Genomic DNA, 26,554 nt, shown 5'->3' on the forward strand with positions numbered 1-26,554 from the left:
AGATGTTTTTAATTAAATAAGATGGTTGGAAATGAAAAAAAAAAAGACATGTAAGTCAAGTCTTGAAGGAAGTGAAAGAGTCTGGTGGATAACCTGGGTGGACTGACATAAATACATGAATGAGGATGAGTGTTGAAACGGAGGGACTTCAGCCTTCTATTTTCTCTGGAAAGTAGGAAACAAGCTCATTCACTGAAAATCAAGCAGTAAGAAACTAATGAGAATAATTAGAGTTTGGAAGAAACACCGTGAAACATGTGGGAGGAAGGTAACTAGGGAGAATACAAAAAAATTCTCAGCAATGTTGGAGGCTGAGTTTGGTTGGTGGAGACTAAACTTTTGTAATGGATACAACTGAAATGGTTTTCTGAACACAGTGGTTGACAGAGCAAGACATGATTAAATTGGGTCCAAATTGGGAATATTGAATTGGTGAAACAGAGGGACAGAGAGATGAGGGAGAAAAGTTTGTAGTGAAAAAGCACTACAGAGATGGGTGAGTGGATTCAAGTTCAGTAGAAAGGAAAGTGAAGACATACATGCACATAGATGGAAAGGAAATAAGGGATTTCAAGGGACTGGGAGATCATAAAAGTGCGTAATAAGATGAGGAAGACATGAGAAGTAAATAAATAAAATGCTGTAGTTCTGGTGGAACCTTAGATTAAAACGTTGAAGATTAAATGATTTCAGGCAATGAAAGTGAATAATCTTGGTTGTGAATTACTTAGAAGCCATTGGAGAAGATGGTTGGAAGACAGTTGAATTAGGAAGTCATCTAAACTCCTGTCCCATCCGTGCTCCTGAGGTTGGTAAGTAGAATGTTTCACCTACCACAGCTCCAGGAGAGAAAACGTGAACTTGGTGTTGAGTTTCAAAAACACAAGACTTTCACTCACTCGCTCAGGAATCTTGAGCAAGTTTATTATGTACAAGACACTCCATTTTCTCTTTTGCAAAACTGATAACACTGAATGCAACACAGGACTATCGAGAAGAATAGATGAGTCAATGCATGTAATATGTGTGACTAGTACAGTGCTTGACCTGGTAAAATATAATAATTTACAGACATTACATTGTGTCTATTCAAAGATTTTTTTTTTCACACTTAAAATATTTGTGTTGGGGAATTCTCTGTTGGTCCAGTGGTTAAGACTCTGCCCCTCCACTGCAGAGGGCATGGGTTCGATCCCTGGTCTAAGAACTAAGATCCGTCATGCTGTGTGGAGTGGCCAAAGTATCTGTGTTAAATAATGTGCCTGATAAAGTAACCCCTGTCCCCAAACTAATATTAAATCAATAATGCTCTTTATTGTCTACAGTTGATCATGTTTTAGAACTGAAGCATATAGCCATGCCCTTCTCTTTGCTCCACCATTGATTTCACAGTGAATGTGCAAAACTAATTTTAAACTAGGAAAATGATAGTTGTAAAAGCAAGCAGAGGCTGAAAAACTGAGGAGTGGAAATTGGAACAGAAACAATGGCTTTTCTGGAAGGTATGAAATTGAATGATCCAAAAAGTTATGCTCATGCTATTGACACTACCACTTGGTCTGAGATATGACTTGGTTTCCCCACATTTAAATTTTACCTCTCACCTCAGATTCTCAGGAAGGTGTTTTTAAAAGTTTCAAGGATATAAAGTTAAGGAAGGGATCCAAAAATGATAGATAATCATTACAAGAAAAGGTTGAAAAGTAGTAAAAGAACAACACCCTTTCCCACAATCTAGAAAGAAACCGACAACAGAAACATTCTTATTTATCTGCTAAATATCTTTCCCGTCCAGTTAAGACAGGGAAGAGAATGTTAGGTTATAGCTTGAATGCATGCAGGCTCAGTCACGGCCCACGCCTTGTGACCCCATGGACTATAGCCCGCCAGGCTCCTCTGCCTATGGGATTTTCCAGGCAAGAATACTGGAGTGGGATGCCACTTCCTCCTCCAGGGGATTTTGCCGACCCAGGGATCAGACCCACATCTCCTGCATTGACAGGCAGATTCTTTACCAATGAACCACTGGGAAACCCTGCATAAAGGCAGCAAACTGACTGTGAATTATGCATTAACTTGAAGAGTTAAAGAGGCTTTGGATCATTTTGTGAGAGCAGAAAGTGGGGCTTTTACCAAAAAGATAAAGTAAGAATATTAAAAAGAGTTTTCACCATATCATTATTCCTCTACTAAATGTAGAGCTCAGGTTTGAATTTAGAAGTTCTCCCCAGAAATTGGCTCTGATTTGAGGGTTCTCTCATGACCTGGCTCCTCTGAAAATGTCCTGCACACCTGTCTTCAAGGATATACGGTGACGTATAAGGTCTCAAATCCTGGCTGGATCTTCCAGGTTATTTCCCGAGTAACTCATAGCAGCTGAGGCAAGGAAGAAATCCACCTCATGGTAAGGTACAAACAAAAGAAGAGCATGGGCAGTGATGCCGAGATAAAATCCAGGGAAAAAATGAAACAATAATTGGAAAAGGAGTCATAAGATCAGAACTTGGAAACAACAGGAATAGTACAGAAAGTTGGAGAGTTGGGTCAGTGTAAGGACTCAAGGTGGAACTAAGAACAAAGGGAATGAATGGCCTTTTTTATATGATGTTGGCATGGAGGTCAGTCTGCTGATTGAGACAAGACTAAGCAATTATGACATTTCTACAGGACCTGGAAGTGGTGGATATAACATATGATACTCTCAACCTTATTTTAATCTGATCATATTAGCCCTATTCATATTTGTGTAGGTTGCTTAGCTACCATTTTATACTATTTTCAGTGGTTGTTCATAGAAATCCCTTTTAATCCTCTGTGTCTGGTTTCTGATCAGCAATTCTGATGTTCTCATTTCCTGGTTTTCCTAGCTGATTTGCCCCTGGTCAGTTAATATTCTTCATTTTGATATCCTCTGTAACCGTTCTATTCCAGTCCTGATAAGATTATCCTACTTTCAGATCTCCAAACAATTTACTTATCTCATTATCCCTGTCATTCTCTTAGTGCACATTTCTGGGACTTTGCTTAGTAGACACAAACCAGTCAGTCCCTTAGATCACCTGGCAGTCCATCCTTGTTTGTTACAGGCATTAGTAACAATAAACCCGGCACAGACTCATAGTGACACCTCCCTTTAGCATATAATACTCATATTTAAATGTACATCTGTTTTGAAAATGGATTTTCTTTACAGAGATTATTTTCCCTCAATTGTGTCCTATGACATTTATAAGCAATAACTTCTTTTTTTTCAATAAGAATATCTATGGAGGTATTATTTCAGTTTTAACTTTCCCCATTTGTCACTTGTAAATGAAAACATTTTAGGTCAAAGCAAACAGACAAACAATAATATTCCTGGGACAATAACTTTTGGAAACCTTCTTCCTGATATTCAGGATTCAGTGACTCACCTTACAGTATATTCTTAGTGACTATGAGGTCAAATTTATAAGCTAAAGAAATGGATATTGTCTCTAAGTGTCATTGAAATGGTGAATGTCTTATACTGTCCCTAGTTATTATTCAAATTTTGAAGAGTTAGTGGAGAGTAGAGGGGAATATCGGATTCTATTTCAAGATTTTAAAGCTATTTAATATCAACAGGCCCAGAAGCAATTAAGATATTTGGAAATAGAGTTGCTGACCTCATTAATTTTGCAAAACATCACTACAAACTTGATGGCTTAAGACAGTAGATCTTTATTCGCACACAGCTCTGAGGTTAGATTCCTGAAATCAATATGTCAGAAGGGCCATGCTCACTCTGAAGATATTAGAGAAAGCTCCTTCTTGCCTCTACCCAGGTTTCTGGTGTCTCCCAGCAATGCTTGGTGTTCCTTGGCTTGTGGCTGCATCCTTCTAAGCCGTGCCTCCATCAACACGTGGCCTTTCTTCCCTGATGTCTCTGTTTGCTCTCTCTTCTCCTTAAAAGGATATCATCATTAGATTTAGGGCTCACCCTAATCCAGCATGACCTCATTTTAACTTGATTGTATCTGAAACAACCATATTTCCAAAAAAAGGTCTCATTCTTTGATTCTGGGTGGTTCTCTTGGGCCATGAATTGGGAAGGGGTGGAACTATCCAATCCACTACAAGCTGGGCTATTCAGGCCCAAATGTTTCTTTTAATCCTCCACTCCTACAATATGGGCTTCCCTTCTGGCTCAGCTGGTAAAGAATTCACCCACCATGTGGGAGACCTGGGTTCGATCCCTGGGTTGGGAAGATCCCCTGGAGAAGGGAAAGACTGCCTACTCCAGTATTCTGGCCTGGAGAATCCCATGGACTGTATCCCATGGGGTCGCAGAGAGTAAGACACTAATGAGGGACTTTCGCTTTCACTTTCCCCTACAATATGCAATTTATTTCTCTTATAAAGGAGAATGAGAAGAGGTGGAGAGATAGAGCAGGTGTGTTACTGTAGAGGAAGCTCTCCCATATTGAAAAAGTAGATCAGAAAACTAAAAATTCTCCCAATTGCATTACAATTGTTTCCTTAACTGATCATACATAACTCTTTGGTCTGTATCCCACTGACTGTGGACAGTCCTCCCAGAAGAGGAAAACAACCCTCCAAGAAGACCATTTCGTTGATCGTTTCTAAGTCCATGCCTCAAATACCCATTGTTGTTATTTGAGTTTCCTTCTGCTTCCAGGAGAAGTTTAGCTTTTATCCCCACAGGAGTCTAAAACTGTTCAGTATTAAGATCCCCTGGAGAAGGAAATGGCAATCCACTCCAGTATTCTTGCTGGAAAATCCCATGGACAGAGGAACCTGGTGGGCTACAGTCCATGGGGTCACAAGAGCTGGACAAGACTTCGCGACTAAACCATCAGCATCATATGTTAAATGCACACACTGCTGTTCCCTAGAGCAGAAAAGTAATCTTTATTCTCATTTTTACCTATTCTCAAAGTATGCCCAACCACATTGTATGATGACTTCACCGTAAGTCACTCTGTTAAATCAAATGACACCATTAAAATATTCTAATACCAAGATGTCAGCAATACAGAGATATCCCAAATTTAAATATAAACACTCCTCATTATCATATGCATGGGAGAAACTAAAATGCAAAGAATAAGATCCTACCAGTCTAAGTCCATAGAAATCAAAGATCAAAATCCTCAGGTTAATATGTAAATAAAACCAATTCCAAAATAAAATGATCTTGTCTTTAAATATTAAGTTCAAAGAAAGTCCAAAATCTTCATTTTAGTCCAGAAATCATCGTTGCCTTTTTTTTTTTTTAATCCTGCTAATTCTCAGCCAGAGAGCAGAATTCTAAATCAGACGCCAGAGTGAAGTTGAAGAATTTCAACAGCTTCAACCTGTCTGTCTCTCCCTGGAAAGGATGTAGCTGTGCAGTGCCTCTGAGATTGAATTACTCCTGCCAAGTCTCTTATGTGTCCCCATTTGTAAAAAGTCTGAAGCATACTTTGGGAACAAAGGAATGTCTTAGCATGAAGCCACACACACAAAATGAAGACAATAAGCTAATCCCCAGGTCTGATAGCAGTTACCCCAAGCAAAAGGAAGCTTCTGAAAACACGGTTAACCTAGACCCATGTTACTCTTGCCTAAGACTTAATATCTGAGCAACGGAGAAGAGATAAAATCAAGACAATTCTTTATTTCAGGTTCACCACTTTGCCAATTATTCTATCCCAGGGGTCCAGCCTTCAAGACTTGTGGATTAAAATTCAATGAGAAGAAATATCTCACCATGGAATTAATTATGGTACTATTTATATTCTCCCGCTTGAAGAAAAATTCTCTTCAGTGTGTAGCATTAGAATAATTCTGCTATCTCAGGGAGTTTAACACTTACAGGGGCAGTGGGGCCATTCTTCAGGGTTTATTTTCATCTTGCACATTCAAAATATCTTAATTTGTAGTTTTCCTTTGAGCATGGATTAGCCAGTGACCTGGTGCTGTACTGGGTATGGAATCTATGTGGTGACAACCTCCCCACCACCTCCCCCAACACTTCCTTGATTAGAATGAATTTTTACTCCAGTTTCATCATAATTTTGCAACCACTGACTCTTGCAACATAATTGCTTTGAGCCTCCAAGGCAGAGTTTCTCCAGTCCCACAGCCAGAGCTGCATCCTCAGCAAATCACTTATAGGAAGCTTTTGTTGATGGTTATGAAACCGATGCCCCCAGAGCCCTGTTAACTACCCATAACTCAGCTATCTGCTCTTCAAGGCACTATCTTTGCTTAATTTTCTTTCATGTCTTGACTTTTGAGAAGGGTTTCTTTTTGGGTACATATTTTTATGCAATAATGAATGATGTCTCCAATGGTCTAATTCCTCCATAACATCCTTATTCCTATGAGCAAAACTCAGCTGGATTTTAGACATATAAACTGACTTTTTGACCTCAGGTAGGACTGGCATTATCATTATTATTATTTTTTTTTACTACATCTCCTTCTTATTTTCTTTCTCCTTGTCTTCTGGATCTGAAATTCTTTTGCTAACACACTCTTATGACTGTTTTGTGTGATCATTCATAGTGAGAGATTTAGAATGAATGAGTCCTAATTTTGCTAACCTCAGTCTTTGTTCACACAATTTTTACTATAACATAAATTATGGGCTTACCTGGTAGCTCAGCAGGAAAGAATCCACCTGCAATGCAGGAGACACAAGAGACTCTCAGGTCCGATCCCTGGGTCGGGAAGATCCCCTGGAGAAGAGAAGGGCATGGCAACCCACTCCAGTATTTTTGCCTGGGAAATCCCATGGACAGAGGAGCCTTACAAGCTACAGTCCTTAGGGTTGCAGAGTCGGACATTCTTGAAGCGACTGAGCACAGAAATATTCCTTATTCCCATGATATGTATTAAATAGAACCTCAATTTTGCTAAACTACTTACTTCTCAGATACTTTCATACAAGACTGACCATAAGATCCAGTTCTGGCTAAAAAGATGTATGTGGATATTATAAGGTAATGGATTCAAAGAGGTCTTAAAAGAAAACCATCATGACAAGCCTCTATTTTTACTTTTCCCACCACTCTTTCACCATTTGTATTCCTGAAACGTAGACTCAGTTCTACATATGCAGCGTTAATCTTGTTCAACCTTTTATATCTACCACCACACAGGGACCAACATGTAGAATCAACATTCTGTAAGTCCAGTAGCCATTAGCATGCTTGTTAAGTTTCTTCAGTCATGTCTGACTCTTTGCAACCCCATGGACTGTAGCCCACCAGACTCCTCTGACCGTGGGATTCTCCAGGTAAGAATACTGGAATGGATTGCCATGCCATCCTCCAGAGGATCTTCCCAACCTAGGGACTGAACCTGCGTCTCCTGCGTCTCCTGCGACTCCTGCATTGCAGGTAGATTCTTTACCACTGAGCCACCCCAGAAGCCTAGCCATTAGACTAACATCCAAAGAGAGTTAGGCTCAATCTAGCATTGACCATACTCATCAGCTTAAAAAAATACGTCTAATCTTCTCTATGCCTTTGTAACCCTGATTCCATATATTTCTACAGCGTATTCATCAAGGGCAATAGCTACTTCCCCATATTCAATATCTGAAGCTTGCACATTAATGCTTTAATAATCCCAGGCTGGTTTTGTCTTTACCTCTGAAACCATCGCAGATATTATGTAACCCCTTGGAGTAGATCCCATCTTAAAGGGGTGGTTTCCTTCCTGAGAGCTCTTATTTTGCATTGCTTTGAGAGAATGGCTCTCAGTTGTTTCCTGTATTTGAGGAGTAATTCCAGGTCATTAACGGAGATTTCTTGTTTTTCTCTTGATCAATTTCCTGATTTAGTATCCATTAAATCAGCTTACCCTTTTCTGATACCCTTTTCAAGGGGAATTAGACCTGCTTGCATGCATCTCTGCTCTGCTTTTATTTCTGCCCAGTTTTGTATTCGAGGTCTCTTTTTTTCTCTACATATCTGTTTTGCAAATCTTCCCAAATCTCAAACTTTTTTCTATAGACATAACTCTTCCTCTGCCTTTATCAATCTGTCTAGCTTTCATTTCCCTGCTCCTGATGGTAAGACAATTAGGTGCAGAATGTTTGATTCCACTTTGTATAATGAGGTACCTAGAATAGTCAAATTCATAGTCAGAAAGTACATTGGTAGATGCCAGGGGCCAGGGGGTAGGAGTGGGGAGGGAGGATAGGGAGTTAGAGTTTAATAGGAACACAGTTTCAGTTTAGGAAGGTGAAAAATTTAGGAGATGAATGATGGTAAGTGTTGTACAACCATGTGGATGTACTTGGTGCCACTGAAATGTACAGTTAAATATGGTTAAAATAGTATGTTTTATATTATGTGACTTCTACCACAATAAAAATATTTTTCAAGTAAAAATATCATACCTTAAAAAATGGCATAATTTTCAAATGTCACCAATTTCTCCTTGATTTCCTGATTCTTAGAGGTAGGGATTTCCAAAGCTAGGCATTTTTAAATTGCTTTCTTAGCCCCTGGATTTCCAATGATTTCTATGAATCATTCAAATATTCAGAGAGGGCATTGCTTGGCCTTCTATTTCGTTAAATTTTATCTATATCTTCAGTCTCTGGTCTACTCATAAATTGGCCACTCTTAGAGCTGATGGCCTCCCTTAACTTAATCAGATGTGAAAAGGAAGTACAGGGATTTTAAATAAAGTTGCTGCTTTACTGTAAAAAGAAAAAAAAGTAGGAATCACAATTTTCTAAGCAGAGTTTGGGAGCTGGAAGACACTAACAGGTGTTCTAGTTTAAAGAAGTGAAAATCTAAATGGGGTTTTGGTCCAGGTGTACACTGAACCAACCTCTGTAACCAGGTGTTTATGGGTGTATAGAAAGCTTCCCTGGTGGCTCAGACAGTAAAGAATCTGCCTGCAATGCGGGAGACCCGGGTTCAATCCCTGGGTGGGGAAGATCCCCTGGAGAAGGGAATGGCTACCCACTCCAATATTCTTGCCTAGAGAATTCCATGGACAGAGGAGTCTGGCAGGCTACAGTTCACGGGGTCACAAAAAGTCGGACACGACTGAGCAACTTTCACTTTCACTTCAGAAAGCAAGTACCTCTGCTTAGGAGAGAAATTGCTTTCTACCATGATGTGTCAATTAAAGCTAGGAGACACGACATACATATTTTGAATAGATTAATAATGCAGTGGTACTCATTTATGAGGAAATAGGAGTTCTAGCTAGCGGAAAGTCATTAAGGATAAAGGATGAGATGAAAAGTAAAGTCAAGGGAGACTTGGCTTAGGTCACCATGGTAATAAGAGAAGGGAACATGGGTGACCTAATACTGAGCTTACCTTTTAGATGGTGATCAAGAGTGTCAGGGGTGTGAGGCTCATGAAACACATCTGGGACCCAGATCATAGATAACTTCATAGGTATTATTAATAAGTTCAATTTCTAGAACATATGATAAATCCTTGAAATAATATGGGAACTTGAGTACCTTTTAAAACAAATTTTGTTGCCAGAAACTGCACCAGAGTTACTAGATAGATACTGACCAGCATATATATAGAAGCAAAAGTGATTTTAGATGAAAGGAGACTATAGTCCTATTGTCAAATTCTTTATAATAATGTTGACACTTGAGAATAAACACCAGGGAGTAAATAACCCAAAGCAACAAAATATTTATAATCTACACCCAATGGCACCCCACTCCAGTACTCTTGCCTGGAAAATCCCATTGACGGAGGAGCCTAGTGGGCTGCAGTCCATGGGGTCGCTCCGAGTCAGACACGACTGAGTGACTTCACTTTCACTTTTCACTTTCATGCATTGGAGAAGAAAATTGCCACCCACTCCAGTGTTCTTGCCTGGAGAATCTCAGGGATGGGGGAGCCTGGTGGGTTGCTGTCTATGGGGTCGCACAGAGTCGGACACGACTGAAGCGACTTAGCTGCTGCAGCAGCAGCAGATTATGTTGGGCTTCTCAAGTGGCACTAATGGTAAAGAAGCTGCCTGCCAAGGCAGGAGACACAAGAGATGCAGGTTTGATCCCTCAGTTGGAAAGATCCCCTGGAGGAGGGCATGGCAACCCACTCCGGTATTCTTGCCTGGAGCATCCCAAGTATAGGGAAGCTTGGCAGGCTACAGTCCATGGGGCTGCAGAGTTGGACACAGCTGAAGAGACTTGGCATGCACACACACACAAGATAATGTTGGCAAATGACCCAGAATAGACAAGCTACATACAAGGGAATTCCCTGGCAGTTCAGCGGTTAGGACTCCACATTTCCACTGCAGCGGCAAGGGTTAGATTCCTGGTCAGGGAACTAAGATCCTGAGTGCCATGGTGTGGCCAAAAAACAAGCTAGACACAACTAGCACTTTGAATCAGCTGTAGAGAGACTGTCTTCTGGTTACACAACATTTATAAAAGTGTATTTTCAGTGTTAGTAATATGAAATGTGAAAGCGTCCCAAGTGGCTCAGTGGTAAAGAATCTGCCCGCTAATGCAGAAGACACAAGTTCCATCTCTGGGTCAGGAAGATCCCTTGAGAAGGAAATGGCAACACAGTCCAGTATTCTTGCCAGAATAATCCCATAGAGAGAGGAGCCTGGCAGGGTCACATAGAGTTGGGCATGACTGAGTGACTGAGCGTGATGAGCACAAATGTGAAAGCATGAAAACCAGCATCCTAGTTCCATTTCTTCACAGCTCAAGAAGTCCTCTTGCCAGGATATATCTCTTAATAGATAAAATATTTGTATCTGGAAGATACTAGAAGACCAATGGACTTACAAAGCAAATACGACTGGAAAGCCATATTCCCTGCTGTAGTCATTTCTTTCATTTAAACCATTCTGCTTAATAATGGAGCATACTGGGAACATAATGGGGCAAAAAGCTATCAAAGTGATGGTTGCTGTGAGCACTGAGATTGAATAATTGTTCACTTTTCAACAACATATTGCCATAACCATAGGCAAAGGCTGAGTCGGGACCAACATTTACATTTGAAACAGCCTGCTAGGAAGCAACAGCCAAACCTGCCTACAATTATCTTAGCCCAGAATGGAGACTTTTAGATCACACATGCCGTGAAAAGTCAGGGGGCAGTCCCTGTGTTTGTTTTTTTGAATAAAGTCTTAAAAAAAAATTGATATGTGATAGAAATAAAAGGAGATATTTCATGGCTGGTGTCAGGTAAAATAAGAAACGTGGGTTCAATCCCTGGGTTGGGATGATCCCCTGGGGGAGGGCACGGCAACCCACTCCAGTATTGTGGATGCTGATCTGACATTCCCAGCTAGAACTTACTGGTCTACAGTTGAACATACACAACTTCACAAAACATCAGTATCAGACAAGGCTACTCTCGGACTCAAGGATCAACACAAAATCAAGACCACTTGACAATCTTGTCTCAACATAGAAAAATATTAACATCGCCCAAACCACAAAAAATGATCAAGCAGTCCATATACTGGCTAATATGTGTGACTATTGCGTCTTTGTCTATTATGGCTTTATTTTTGCTCTAGTTTCTTCTCCCTCTGGATTAGATTTGTAAAGATACCCAATCTTACCCCCATTTCCTGATAGCATTTAGTCCAGAGAAAAGCCCAACTTCTGCCTTCAAATTACCTAACCCAAACTCGAATCCTCCAAGTTCAAACATTCTGGTACTGAAACACATCGTAGTCACTTCCTACAAAGAACAATAAACAAAAGCTACATTCCTGGTGGTATATGGCTGAGATCAAGGTCACATTCTCATCTTATAAACTTTCACCACATCACCACCACCCATGGTATAATATCCTGTCTGGAGATTTATCATGATTTTGAAGTCCTGTCCCAGTTTCATTCCAAACTTTACATCAAACCACATTGACATAACTAATTCTCAAGTAGGATTTATGAAGACTTGCTCAGTGCTAAATTATATGTACATATAAATGATTTAATTTAGTCCTACCAACATCTTGAAAGATAGTGCAAAAATAGTTTTTATTTTTTACTTAGGAAACCAGGGAGCAGAGAGGTTAATTCTCTCTTGTAGGTTCCTGCAGAGAATATATGAAAGAAGCAAGACTTCTACCAAAGTCTGTTTACAAGTCCTGTGACCTTATGCAATGGCAGACTACTTTTTATTTCTACATGGAACAACAGACTGGTTCCAAATAGGAAAAGGAGTACGTCAAGGCTGTATATTGTCACCCTGCTTATTTAACGTATATGCAGAGTACATTGTGAGAAATGCTGGGCTGGAGGAAGCACAAATTGGAATCAAAATTGCCAGGAGAAATATCAAGATGATACCACCCTTACGGCAGAAAGCGAAGAACTAAAGAGGCTCTTGATGAATCGAGTGAAAGAGGAATGTGAAAAAGTTGGCTTAAAGCTTAACATTCAGAAAACTAAGATCATGGCATCCAGTCCCATCACTTCATGGCAAATAGATGGGGAAACAGTGGAAATAGTGACAGACTTTATTTCTTTGGGCTCCAGAATCACTGCAGATGGTGACTGCAGCCATGAAATTAAAAGATGCTTGTTCCTTGGAAGAAAAGTTATGACCAACCTAGATAGCATATTAAAAAGCAGAGACATTACTTTGCCAACAAAGGTCCGTCTAGTCAAAGCTATGGTTTTTCCAGTAACCATGTATGGATATGAGAGTTGGACAATAAAGAAAGTTGAGCACCGAAGAATCGATGCTTTTGAACTGTGGTGTTGGAAAAGACTACTGAGAGTCCTTGGACTGCAAGGAGATCCAACCAGTCTATCCTAAAGGAAATCAGTCCTGACTATTCATTGGAAGGACTGATGCTGAAGCTGAAACTCCAAAACTTTGGCCACCTGACATGAAGAACTGACTCATTGGAAAAGACCCTGATGCTGGGAAAGATTGAAGGCAGGAGGAGAAGGGGATGACAGAGGATGAGATGGTTGGATGGCATCACCGACTCAATGGACATGAGTTTGAGTAAACTCCAGGAGTTGGTGATGGATAGGGAGGCCTGGCGTGCTGCAGTCCATGGGGTTGCAAAGAGTCAGACAAGACTGAATGACTGAACTGAATTGAGCTGAACTGTCCCATACTTTCTGGTTCCATTGATCCTGCTGCTGCTGTGGCCACATTTCATTCATTGCTATTTGTTATCCTTCAGAGTCTATCTCAACGTACTGACTTTTCCATTATATCTTCTTTGAAACATTTATTCACTTGTTCATTTATCTAATCAAATTTTGCTGAACTAGACCTATATTTTGTACTTACCAGGTGGCCCAGTGGTAAAGAATCTGCCTGCCAATGCAGGAGATACAGGTTTGATCCCTGGTCTAGAGAGATTCGCTGGAGAAGGAAATGGCAACCCACTCCAATATTCTTCCCTGGAGAATCTCATAGAGAGCCTGGTGGGCTACAGTCCACCAGGTGAATGTTGGCATTTGCAGCTGAAGGTTTGAGAAGGCTACTCTCTCCCCATGCTTGGCCAGTTACTAACAGTGCTCCTGGCTGAGTCAGCCTTGCTTGGCTCCTGCTGGCTGTACCACAGACCCTCTGCTTCATCCCTCATTGAGCCCTTTGGCCCGTGCTCAACAGCCTCAACTACAGAATCACTTTCCACTGCCACACTCTCCTGGGGTTGACCCAGTTGTTCCCAAATAGGTGTCATCCCAAGAGGAACCCTGCAGTGGCTCAGGATGACCAATTAAACCTCCAGACGTCCCTCTGCTTCCTGCTACTTTGTGTCCTTGCTCAATGTGATGGTTAGATAACATCACTGACTCAATGGACATGAATTTGAGCAACTCGGGGAGATAGTGAAGGACAGAGAAGCCAGGAGTGCTGCAGTCCATGGGGTCGAAAAGAATTGGACACAAGTGAGCAACTGAACAACAACAAAACCAGGCAGATGTGGAACAACTTGGGACATGGCTACTATCCAGGGTTCTAAATGGGAAATGAGGAGAAAGAGCACCCCTTACCCCCAGGGTGACACCCAATTCCATAATGCAGGTTAAGTGCAGACTGCCCTCCCAGGATCCTTACCTCCATACATATATTGGGCAAGGCTATCATTACCTTCAGGTAATGTGACAACTGAGGAGACGAGGGACTGGAAAGAGATGAGAACTCAGCTGAAGAGCACACGTTTTCTCTATTGCCCTGAGTTTAAATAATACACCTCATACACCAGGCCATTTTAGGGGAAAAGGCAGGAAGAATATCATGTGAGAGGCACTTTATCCCATGAAACCTTCCCCATCTAAAGGGATTGCCAACTATCTGAAAGGGACAGACCATTTTAACTGAACAAAAATAAAAGCTGTTCTTGTTTCTTGCTTTAAGGAGCGTGAGCTCTGGCAAAAGTCCACAGCAAATGTTACAAAAATAAAGATCACAAAATTCTCAGCACACTTTGTGTATTCTGTGTCTGAACATGGCCATAGGCAGGCAAACCTTGCTGGCCGGTTGACTTTTAAATTCATCCGTCTCAGGTGGACCTTGTTGGTCCAGGTGAGCATTCTGTATTTCACCGTTCTGTTTACTCTTGGACTATTCTAAATGATCATTTTACACTTTCTCCTCTTTGCTTGAAACCTCCTCCATCATCCTCATTCTCAGCTGATGATCTTGCCTCTTGTTTTGTTGTTAAACTAAAGCAGTCAGAAGAGGAAGTCCAGGCTTTTGTTGTTGTCGTCGTTCAAATATAATTGCTTTACAATGTTTTGTTAGTTTCCTCTGTACAATGAAGTGAATCAGTCATATGCATACTTATCCCCTCCCTCTTGTACCTTTCCATTCCCACCCTCATCCCACCTACCTAGGTTGCCACAGAGCACCGAGCTGAGCTACCTGTGTTATATAGCAACTTCCCACTAGTTATCTATTTTACACATGGTGGTATATATATATATGTCAATCCTAATCTCCCAATTCATCCTACCCTTCCTGTCCCTGTCTGTGACCACATCCGTTTACTACATCTGTGTCTCTATGCCTATCTTAGAAATAGGTTCATCTGTACTATTTTTCTAGATTCCACATATATGCATTAATATGTAACTCTTAGAGGAAGGCACAGGAAAAACACTCTTTGATATAAACCATGGCAACATCTTTTTTGACCTACCTCCTAGAGTAATAAAAATAAAACCAAAAATAAACAAATGGAATCTAATTAAATTTAAAAGCTTTTGCACAGACTTGCAAAACAACATCCACCCCACCCACCAGTGTCTTCACACAGATCAGGTGTGTTCTCTTCAGGTAACATAGATGAACTCTTTGGGATTCTCTCCTTCCTACCTTGTCATTTTTGGCTTGTGTATTAGATTATTCTCATTGGCATATGAAACATTGTTATTTCTCCTATACTTAAAAAATTAAAATCCTCCCTTTGACTCTATTTACTGCCCCCCCCCCCCGCAACATGTAGCCTCCATTTTGAACTATCTCATAAAAATTCTCTTCCAAATGGTTGTCATTATTTCCTATCACCAATTTTCTCTTCCCATTTTTTTCTTAAGCCTTCACCAGTCAAAGATTCTCCCTCCTCTCCTCTAAAATTTATTTTGTAAAGGTCACTGGTGTTCTCTACTACACTTACACCCAATGTTCACATCTCAGTTCTAATCTTATTAAACTATCAGCACCATTTCATAGAGTTCATCACATTATTCTCCTTGAAATACTTATCTTGGTGTTATGGGCATGGTGTTCTGTTGCATTTCCTCTTATCTTCCTAGCAGTTTATTTTTAGTCTCCTTCTGAATCCTCCTCTTCTCCTCTGTCTCTTATCTTCAGAGTGACTCAAGGCTTAATCCATGGCTTTCTCCTCCTTTAGAGCTGTCCTCCCTTCTGGCTCTCTCACCTAGGTTCATGGTACCATTTTATTTCATTTATTTTTGTATTTATAAGTTTAGCCCTGTTCTCACTCCTGCATTCTAGGCTCATATATCCAACAAGTTGCTAGACAGCTCCAACAGAATGTTTACTAAGTATCTCAAATATAATGCACTCAAAAAATAAGTGCTCGGTTTTTGTCACATTTGTTCCTGTAGCTTAGTAAATAGTGAAAAAGGAAAAGTTAATCCCTCCAATCCCTCCAGTTTCTTGGGACAAAACCTTTAGTCGTTCTCGATAGCTCCATTTAACGCCCATTCACCACTCACATTTGACCAGGAAATCCTGCTGTCTCTCTCTTTCTGCAAAACAGAACCAGAATTCAATCGCTTCATACCATTTCCACCATTAATATCCTGGTTGAAATCAAGATAACCTCTCATCTCAATATGTTTTCCAAAGCTTCAGAATAATGCTGCTGTTTCTATCCCTCCCTCTTTCCATCCTCTGCTTCACAGAGTAGCCTTGGAAACAGGCCAAATCACATGACTCCTCTACTGAAAACCTGCTAATAGTTTTTTTCATTTTCTTCAGAATAAACACCAGCATTCCTACCGTGGTCTACAGAATCTCATGTGACATGGACCCTATTTCATTCCAGTCCCTTTCCCTAACCCCTACCCTCAATCAATCCATCCGCCTCTCCCTGCAGTATCTCAACATTCCCAGGCACAGTCTCTCCTAAGAACTTTCGCACTCCACTACCTCTGGAATATTCTTCCCTTTATCAGCCATATGGAGAGTCCATCATCTCCTTCATGCCTTTGCTCAAATACTGCCTTCTTTTTTATTTTTCATGGAAGTATCGTTGGTGTACAATGTTATATGAGTTACAGGTGTGTAAATAGAGTGATTCACAATTTTTAAAGGGTATACTGCGTTCATAGTTATTATAAAGCATTGGCAATAGTCCCCATGTTGTCCGATATATCCTTGCATTTGCTTTCTTTTTTATTTACTGTTTATTGGAGTATAGTTGCTGATGCTGCTGTGTCAGTTACTGCCTTCTTGAGGCTGCCTGCCCTGATACTCTATTTCAAACTGCGATTTCTCTTCCTTGATTCCCTTTAGGTTATTTTAATTTTTGTTTCTTTTCCTATGCTTCTAGCATACTATTTAGATTAATTATTTATTATATTTATTGCTTTGGCTATGTTTTCTTCACAAGACATAAACCCCATTAGGATCAGAATTTTCTTTTTCCCCCTTTGGATGGTTTATCTCACAAGCACTTAGAATAGAGTCTGAGATTGGAATGGATGATTAAATTAAAATCTGAGCTAGGTATTTCACATATAAAATGTCTTGAATGCTGCAAGTTCTTAATAAATATTCATTTTCCTCTCACTCCTACTTGCCTATTTCCTTCCAGCCAGCATTTTATATTGTCTACGTTATTGATGAGTTACTTTATACATATATAGTATCATTTGGCTACAAGGTCCGCAATTTCATCCTCATCTCATGTAGACCACATTTAGGACAAACAGAACTATCTATGCACAATCCTAGCTTGAAGAATTAGGAGGAATTATCCCAGCTTTGAAAGATCAGCATTCTGTTTCTTATTTCAAAGTGGGATTGATTGCAGGGAACAGAGTGTCTGCTCAAGGAGTCAGTCTTTTGATTAATTCAAAATTGTTTATCAAACTCTGCCATGGAAACATTGCAGTTTTTAACTACCCTGAGCATATTTTCAGCTACAGATAGTGTTTTAGGGATGACTAATAGTTTCATCTTAATTTGAACTTCACTCCCACTCCCTGACACCCATCTTCCCATTCCAACCTTAATAAGTAGCTTTCCAATGAAATGTCTTAGGCCAATGAATGACTAAAATAACAGATAAATAGCTGTGTATAGCCTGTGGCTGGTTCTGAGGTCCAGGCATGAAACTACTCTAGGATGTTGAATTGAATTAGTAGCATTAATATATTTGAATTTCATTGTACTTGCTTTCTTAACAGCATCAAGAACTGCTTCCACCAGAGTTATTGGTGGGCTGCCAGTCCCCTGATAACAAATTTTCTTTAGTTCTTGGCTCTGATGTTCTGTTATACAGTAGTATGGGCAACATGGTATAACCAAGTTGTCCAAAAAAATCACAGAAAATTTGGATAGATAGTGGAACAAAAGAAAAAAAAAAAATGTTTGCTGAATTAACTAGACAGCATCAGCCAAAGTGTAGATTACAGAACATGCTTCATCACCTCCGTTGTAATTATAACCTTGATTATCTGAGAGATGTTTCCTGGAGACAGCCTGATATTTCCATCGGAAATTTTCATAGTTTGGAAATTTGCAGTTCAAAGGGAATGTTTGACAAATTGGCCCCCAAATTAACTTGGCATCTGTTTTAGGTCATTGGCAACTATCTGCCTGGCATGGTTTTTCTCTTGCCTTGGATTTTACCCTAATCCCTCACACAACCCCTTCTTGTGTGTTTTTAAGCAAATAAGCCATGTGACATTTTTGTGGCAGAAAGAGGGGTTTTATTCATAGCTTCCTGTAATCTGTTCCTTTCTCTGAAAACGTTATAATTTGCAGACTGCCAGATTTTAGGTATTTTCTTCTTAAATTTACAGAGGCTAGGGAAATGATTTTTCAAGAAGATCCCAGATATGATGTGTTTAATAAAAGACTAGCCTACTGCCCCACTTCTCTGCCTATTCCAAAGACCCACTGAATAATCTTCTTTGTTGAAAGCACTAATTCATTATCTCTTCTTACCTCCTATAGAGTGAGGATTGAACCTAAATCTGCAGCTTGCTGAGAATTATGCAGAGGAAAAAAACTAACTACACTCACATACACATAAACACGCACAGAAGATCTTTATTAAGGGACTGCTGCAGAGGCATAATTAACGTGAGGTGAAATTAGGAGTGCAAAGCAAACAAGAGGACTGTTTTCCTCTGTAAATTGAAAAGATAGCAGCCTACTGCTTGGGTCATTCCAGAAATTTCTGTCCCTCCCCAAATATCCCAAAGCATTCTTACATCATCAATTGATATCCAATGTCCATGAAAAATAGACATTTATTTTACTTAGATATTAGAATTAAAATAAAAAATAGCCCTAGAATATACTATCCCTGATTTACATAGATTTGCTTTATTTGTTCAACTGAGCTGTTTCTGGATTAAGGCAGAGAATATATCCATAGATAATAGATAGATGTTAGTATTAATAATATCTGATCTTTTCAGAGTTCAATTTTATGGGAGGAATATGGAAGTAATAATAAGTAACAATTGCCTAAGGGAGCAGAAGAAAAGGATTTTTTTTTTCTTTTCTAAATTTTTATTGGAGTATAGTTGCTTTACAGTGTTGTGTTAGTTTCTTACTGTACAGCAAAGCAAATGAGCTATATGTATACATATATCCCCTGTATTTTTGGATTTCCTTCCCAGTTAGGTCACCACAGAGTATTGAGTAGTGTTTCCTGTGCTCTACAGTAGGTTCTCATTAGTTATTATATATTTTGTACATAGTACCAATAGTGTATATATAAAATTGTTATAGACAATCCTATTTACAAATCAGAAATAAAGACAGACATAGAGAAGGACTTCTGCACAAAAGAAAGCAGTGCAATGGAAAGTATAGGCAGAACAGATAAACTTTAGTCTATCACTCTGTCTTTTAAAGGTCAAGCCTTAATTATTTCAATATTTATGGACACCAGAAATACTTTAACATTTGAACTGAGTTCAGATTTGGAAATCAGAAACCTTTACCATAATAACAGCAAAATTGGTGAAAGGGAAAGAGAATATTGGTTAGAAAAAATGATAGAATTTTAGAGATAAAAGTAACAACTGTAGAAACAATTCTTTACAGATAAGGAAACAAGACCCAGAGTGATTATGCTGGATAGTTCTTAGGTTATAGAAACATTTTAAAGTAATACATAGGTTTTATGGGGGCTTCCCTAGTGGCTTCGATGGTAAAGAATCTGCCTGCATTGCAGGAGACCTGGGTCCAATCCCTGGGCCAGGAAAATCCCCTGGAGAAGGGAATGGCTACCCACTGCAATATTTTTGCCTGGAGAATTCTGTGGCTAGAGGAGACTGGCAGGCTACAGTCCATAGGGTCGCAAAGAGTTGGACACAACTGAGCGACTAACATTTTCACTAGGTTTTTGGAATCCCAAACCTCCCAATTCACGTAGAACAAAAATATGCTCATTAGTTAATATATCATATCAATTTTAAAATTTTGTTTGACCTAAAATTTAACTGACTAAAGGACTAAAGAAGGGCCAATGTTGAAATTCAAAGGCCTCTAGGACCCTGTCTTTCTGTCTGTATTTTAGTTCCTGAAAGATCTTTGAAATCTATTGTTTATTTTGATAAAATTCTGTTTTCAACTAAAATGTAATCACCCTGACATTTATTCCAGGACCCTTCCTTCTCTTTATGTCTATAGAATTAAAGACAGGTAACAATACAATATAAAAATATACGTATGTTTGCCTCTGGTTACCTAAAATTCAGGAAATGTCAGAGTTTTCTGAAAATTAAATATATATGTAGTGATTATACTGTAGATATTCTATAGAACTTTTAAATGACCAACTGTATATCTCAATATGATAATTATACATTACATTGCATATTACTTAGAACAGATTTATTTCTACCACTACTTTGATGCAATGAAATTCGTGACTCCTTTTGTCCTTACACCAACTAGGAGAAAATTTATACAGGCAGTTCCCATGCTCATGGGACTAAATCAAATGGAAATTCCAAAGAAATCCCTGTCCAGATCAGAGAGTTAGAAAGACTTTCTTTATAATAACTTCGAAAACATCACCATTGGAATATATGTAAACACTAATGAGACTAAGAAAAGTGAAGGCCACTCAGTGGTGCCAGACTCTTTGCGATGCTATGGACTATACAATCCCTGGAATTCTCCAGGCCAAGATACTGGAATGGGTAGTTCTCTTCTCCAGGGGATCCTCCCAACCCAGGGATTGAGCCCAGGTCTCCCCCATGGTAGACAGATGCTTCACCAGCTGAGTCACCAGAAGAAGCTGAAGTTGAATGGTTCTCTGATGACCTACAAGAACTTCTAGAACTAATACCAAAAAAAAGATGTTCTTTTCATCATAGGGGACTGGAATGCAAAAGTAGGAAGTCAAGAAGATACCTGGAGTAACAAGCAAGTTTGGCCTTGAAGTACAAAATGAAGCAGGGTAAAGGCTAACAGAGTTTTGCCAAGTGAACAGACTGGTCATAGCAAACATCCTTTCTTACAGTCCATGGAATTCCTTACAGTCCATTGGATTCTTCAGGCCAGAATACTGGAGTGTGTAGCTGTTCTCTTCTCCAGGGAATCCTCCCAACCCAGGGCTTGAACACAGGCCTCCCACATTGCAGGCAGATTCTTTACCAGCTGAGCCACCAGGGAAGACCAAGAATACTGGAGTGGGAAGCCTAATCCTTCTCCAGTGGATCTTCCCGACCCAGGAATTGAACCAGGGTCTCCTGCATTGCAGGCAGATTCTTTACCAACTGAACTATCAGGGAAGCCAGAGCAAAGGGAAGTGAAAGGCAAAGAAGAAAAGGAAAGATATACTTATGTGTGTGCAGAGTTCCAAAGAATAGCAAGGAGAGATAAGAAAGCTTTCTTAAGTGATCAATGCAAAGAAATAGAGGAAAACAATAGAATGAGAAAGATTAAGATCTCTTCAAGAAAATTAGGGATACCAAGAGAACATTTCATGCAAAGATGGACACAATCTTTGTGTTCACAATGGACCTAACAGAAGCAGATGATATTAAAAAGAGGTGGCAAGAATACACAGAAGAACTATACAAAAAAGATCTTCACAATCCAGATAGACATGATGGTGTGATCGCTCACCTAGAACCAGATATCCTGGAATGCTAAATCAAGTGGGCCTTAGGAAGCATCACTGTGAACAAAGCTAGTGGAAGTGATGGAATTCCAGCTGAGCTATTTCAAATCCTAAAAGATGATGCTATTAAGGTGCTACACTCAATATGCCAGCAAATTTGGAAAACTCAGCAGTGGCCACAGGACTGGAAAAGGTCAGTTTTCTTTCCAACCCAAAGAAAGGCAATGCCAAAGAATGTTCAAACTACTGCACAATTGCACTCATCTCACACACGAGCAAAGTGATGCTCAAAATTCTCCAAGTGAGGCTTCAACAGTATGTGAACCAAGAACTTCCAGATGTTCAAGCTGGTTTTAGAAAAGGCAGAGGAACCAGAAATCAAATTGTCAACATCCGTTGGATAATAGAAAAAGTAAGAGAGTTCCAGAAAAACATCTACTTCTGTTTTATTGACTACGCCAAAGCCTTTGTGTGGATCACAACAAACTGTGGAAAATTCTTTAAGAGATGGGAGTACCAGACCACCTGGCCTGCCTCCTGAGAAATCTGTATGCAGGTCAAGAAGCAACAATTAGAACTGGACATGAAACAACAGACTGGTTCCAAATTGGGAAAGCAGTATGTCAAGACTGCATATTGTCACCCTGATTATTTAACTTACATGCAGAGTACATCATGCAAAATGTCAGACTGGATGAAACACAAGTTGGAATCAAGATTGCCGGGAGAAATATCAATAACCTCAGATATGCAGATGGCACCACACTTTTGGCAGAAAATGAAGAGGAACTAAAGAGCTTATTGATGAAAGTGAAAGAAGACAGTGGAAAAAGCTGGCTTAAAACTCAACATACAAAAAACTAAGATCATGGCATCTGGTCCCATCACTTCATGGCAAATAGATGGGGAAACAATGTAAACAGTGACAGACTTTATTTTCTTGAGCCCCCAAATCACTGCAGATGGTGACTTCAGCCATGAAATTAAAAGACGTTTGCTTCTTGGAAGAAAAGCCATGACCAACCTAGACAGCATATTAAAAAGCAGAGGTGTTCCTTTGCTGACAAAGATCTATCTAGTCAAAGCTATGGTTTTTCCAGTAGTCATGTATGGATATGAGAGTTGGACTATAAAGAAAGCTGAGCATCAAAGAACTGTTGCTTTGGAACTGTGGTGTTGGAAAAGACTCTTAAGCATTCCTTGGACTGCAAGGAGATCCAACCAGTCTATCCTAAAGAAAATTAGTCATGAATATACATTGGAAGGACTGATGATGAAGCTGAAATTCAAATACTTTGGCCACCTGATACGAAGAACTGACTCATTGGAAAAGACCCTGATGCTGGGAAAGATTGAAGGCAGAAGGAGAAGGGGACAACAGAGTATGAAATGGTTGGATTGCATCACTGACTTGGTGGGCATGAGTTTTGAGCAAGCTCTGAGAGTTGGTGATGGACAGGGAAGCCTGGCCTGCTGTAGTACATGGGATTGCAAAGAGTCAGACACGGCTGAGTGACTGAACTGACTAATGAGACTAAATGTGCCAGGATTTTTCTTTCCTTTTCCCTGTTTAACCCATCAATGAGAATTTTTCTACGTGAGGTAATGTTCTTCACTCACACTTTATTGGTTGAGTGAGAACCGTCCTGCATCCAGCTGCAGAGGCTCTACATGGTTCTCCAGCTGCCTCTAGACCTTTCTCCATGTAGCCAGGGTGGTCAATTACATCGCACTATATTTTATGAAGTCAATTATTTTCTCTTCCTTGCCTCTTGACTCTTATATAATTCGATGCCAAAGACAAATGCCTGTTCTTGTTTAGCAGGAGTATTGCAAAATGGAATTTTTACTGACATTTCAATATCTCTTTGTCTTTTGTGCTACAGCTTAGAGCACTTAGATCGCTGGGTTGTCAGCTCAGATAGTTTAATGTTTCTTAATTTAATGTAAAGTGGAATAAATGAAGCCATTTTGTTTATAGCTTGGATTCATTTTGGTTAAGTTTTGTTGTTCTTGTTTCAAGTGATTTGTAGATTTGCATGTCGTTATTTTTTCTTAATGTGAATTTTATTTCAAAGAGATCAACTTCTCATAGGCTTCTTAACAGAAGTCACAGAAAATGGACAAATCCTGCTCCTTTAAACATTGTATTTTTCATAAAAATGAATAATATATGTAGAAAAATTTTCACAATTATGTACTTATTCAACTTATGAACCAGAGATAAAAACTGACTTTGAGGTCCTGGACATATTACTTGTCCTAGTTACATTCCCCTCAAAAGCATTGATCTGGTTATCAACAGTGTCTGGAAACACAAACAAAGTTGCATATTTTGCATCCTGTTATGAGCCATTTTTAAAAATTGAAGCCTATATTGAGATAATTTTTTAAATATGCTATTTTAGGAGACTTTTAAATACTCCCTTCCTTAAATAAAAATAAATAAATGGGAAATTACACAATAAGTAAATAGATTTTCTTATAAATTGTGGAGACAAGAATGGATTATGAAAACAAGAATATAAGAATTAAGAAAAATGTGGAAGTTAAAAGAATTATTCATCTTTCCCAAGTATTATATCATAAGCAGATAGAAATGATCATTTAATTTCAGGTCTATTTTTCCTACATTCCAGTGGCTCAGAGTCTAAAAGATTAGATGAACTCTATATTTAAGAAATATGCATTTTGAGTAGCACATTAAAGCATTTCAGTACATATATGATTGTATATGACATTTCAGAACTAGAAAATATCGCATCACCTTCCAGTATGGGTTGCACAAACTAGCAATAAAGTTTTGTTTTTTTTTAATGTTCTGTTTTTTGTGTTCTGTTTAATCTTGAGGGCATTACATAGGATTCTTACAAAGCAAACTATAAATAAAATGAATAATAAGCTAATACTGCTGAGTATATTTTTTACTGGACTTTGGGATTAAAAATCCTCAAATTTTGCTAATATAAATTATGCAAAGTTCTTTTATTTTACATCAAATTCTAAGGTCAATTTTCCATTGAGAAGAAAACTAAGATTAAGTCCCAAATTTAAACAGATGTTGTTCTTCTATCCAAATGAAACATGCTGTCTATCTTGATTCTTAATCTAAAGATTATCTTTGTTATTTCCAGTTTTCTTGAATAAACGATTTCAGTTACGTCAATAGTATTTTTACGATATTTAGTCTTTCATATCCTTGAAACATAATCATTAATATGCAAGATGATTCAGGACATCTGATCATCTAGAAAGGAAAAGACAGGCTAGCCTTTGTGAATTGAAAATTTGACTAGAAAAGGATTCCATATGAGATGGCTTTACCCAGGCAAAATTGCTATGAGAGGTGAGTATTTTACATATGCTTTTTAAAATGTATAAATTCTGGATGAAAGAGCAAAGATTCATTGCATTTTAAACACTTTTCAGAAGTTTAACTTTTCCATTTGTGCTGAGGTTAAAGCTAGTTAACTTGGTACATTCAAAGGAAGAAGCATCTTAGCATAGCTATTGGGCCAATGTATTGAACATTGACATGTCTCCATCTATTGAATGCTCTCACACAAAATGAATCTATTTCATAGTTTAGTTGGTGTAGGTACCAACATTAATGCTCTGCACAGGGACCACTGCCCTGCATAAAATCAAAAACATCAATTTAACTCTAATCTTCAGGCCACTATTAACATATTTTTTAGTGCAAATCTTCATTTGCCATTCTTATGCTTAGGATTTATTTTCCTGGGGCTAAATATAAGATGGAAGCTCAACCCAGTGTGATCAAAGATTTTCACTGATTCGCTTAGCAGTAGCAAGTCTTTAAATTTTGGGGTAGACAGAATTAATATTTCTTCTGCAGAAGCTGTTCTAATGAACTCATTTCTCATCATCCTTAAAAATAATTTAGAAAAGCAAATAAAATATATTCATGCTGGATTAATTTTAGCTTTTTCTTAGGTGTTTACTTTGAAAGGGGTCATGGTGTGCATGTTTAGGAAATTGTCTAGAATCAACAAATAGATTAGATCATTCTTTCTAGGTAGGAATAATACATTTCCTTTCCTTAGCTGGACTTATGATGGCAGTCTGCATTGGAAGATGCTAGGTAATTATAAGACATTCAAAGTGAGGTGGCCAGAGCTCTCAAGTTAGAAATTATTCAGGTTTGCAAATCAGAGCCAGGGGACAGTTACCCTCTGGTGAAGTGGTGTACAGGTGCTGAAACTGTGGAGATTTAAGGAATGCTTAACCAGTTCAGAGCTTCCCTGATGGCTCAGATGGTAGAGAATCCGCTGCAAATAGCCCTTAAGAGTCATGAAGCTCTGGAGAGGGTGTGGAGAAAAGGGAGCCCTTCTACATTGTTGGTGGGGATACAAATTGGTACAGCCATTATGGAGAATAGTATGGAAGTTCCTTTAAAAATTAAAAATAGAGCTACCATATGACCCTGCAATCCCACTCCTGGGCAAATATCCAGAGAAAAACATGATTCAAATGATACATGCCCCTCAGTGTTCATTGTAGCACTGTTTACAATAGCCAAGACATGGAAGCAGCCTAAATGTCCATCGACAGATGAATGGATAAAGGAGATGTGGTAAATATATACCATAGACTATTACTCAGCCATTAAAAAGAATGAAATGATGTCATTTGCAGCAACAAGGATGGACCTAAAGATTGTCATCCTGAGTGAAGTAAATCAGACAGAAAAGGAGAAATATCGTATGACATCTCTTATATGTGAACTCTAAAAAGAAATGATAAAAATGAACTTACTTGCAAAGTAGAAAGAAAC

General features: G+C 39.0%; 2 long non-coding RNA genes across 2 annotated transcripts in view; both read left to right on the forward strand.

Annotated features, from left to right (window-relative positions):
* LOC145518248 (uncharacterized) overlaps positions 1-26,554 on the forward strand; it is a 138,125-nt gene that overhangs the window by 50,334 nt on the left and 61,237 nt on the right. The window lies entirely within an intron of this gene.
* On the forward strand, positions 5,559-24,659 carry LOC145518249 (uncharacterized). Its single transcript, XR_014062779.1, has 2 exons — positions 5,559-5,749; positions 21,008-24,659. It is a non-coding gene; the product is annotated as an uncharacterized LOC145518249 (long non-coding RNA).

The sequence above is a fragment of the Giraffa tippelskirchi genome, chromosome 8, assembly GCF_054371585.1.
Source record: "Giraffa tippelskirchi isolate mGirTip1 chromosome 8, T2T-mGirTip1v1.2.pri, whole genome shotgun sequence".
In the NCBI taxonomy this organism is placed as follows: domain Eukaryota; kingdom Metazoa; phylum Chordata; class Mammalia; order Artiodactyla; family Giraffidae; genus Giraffa; species Giraffa tippelskirchi.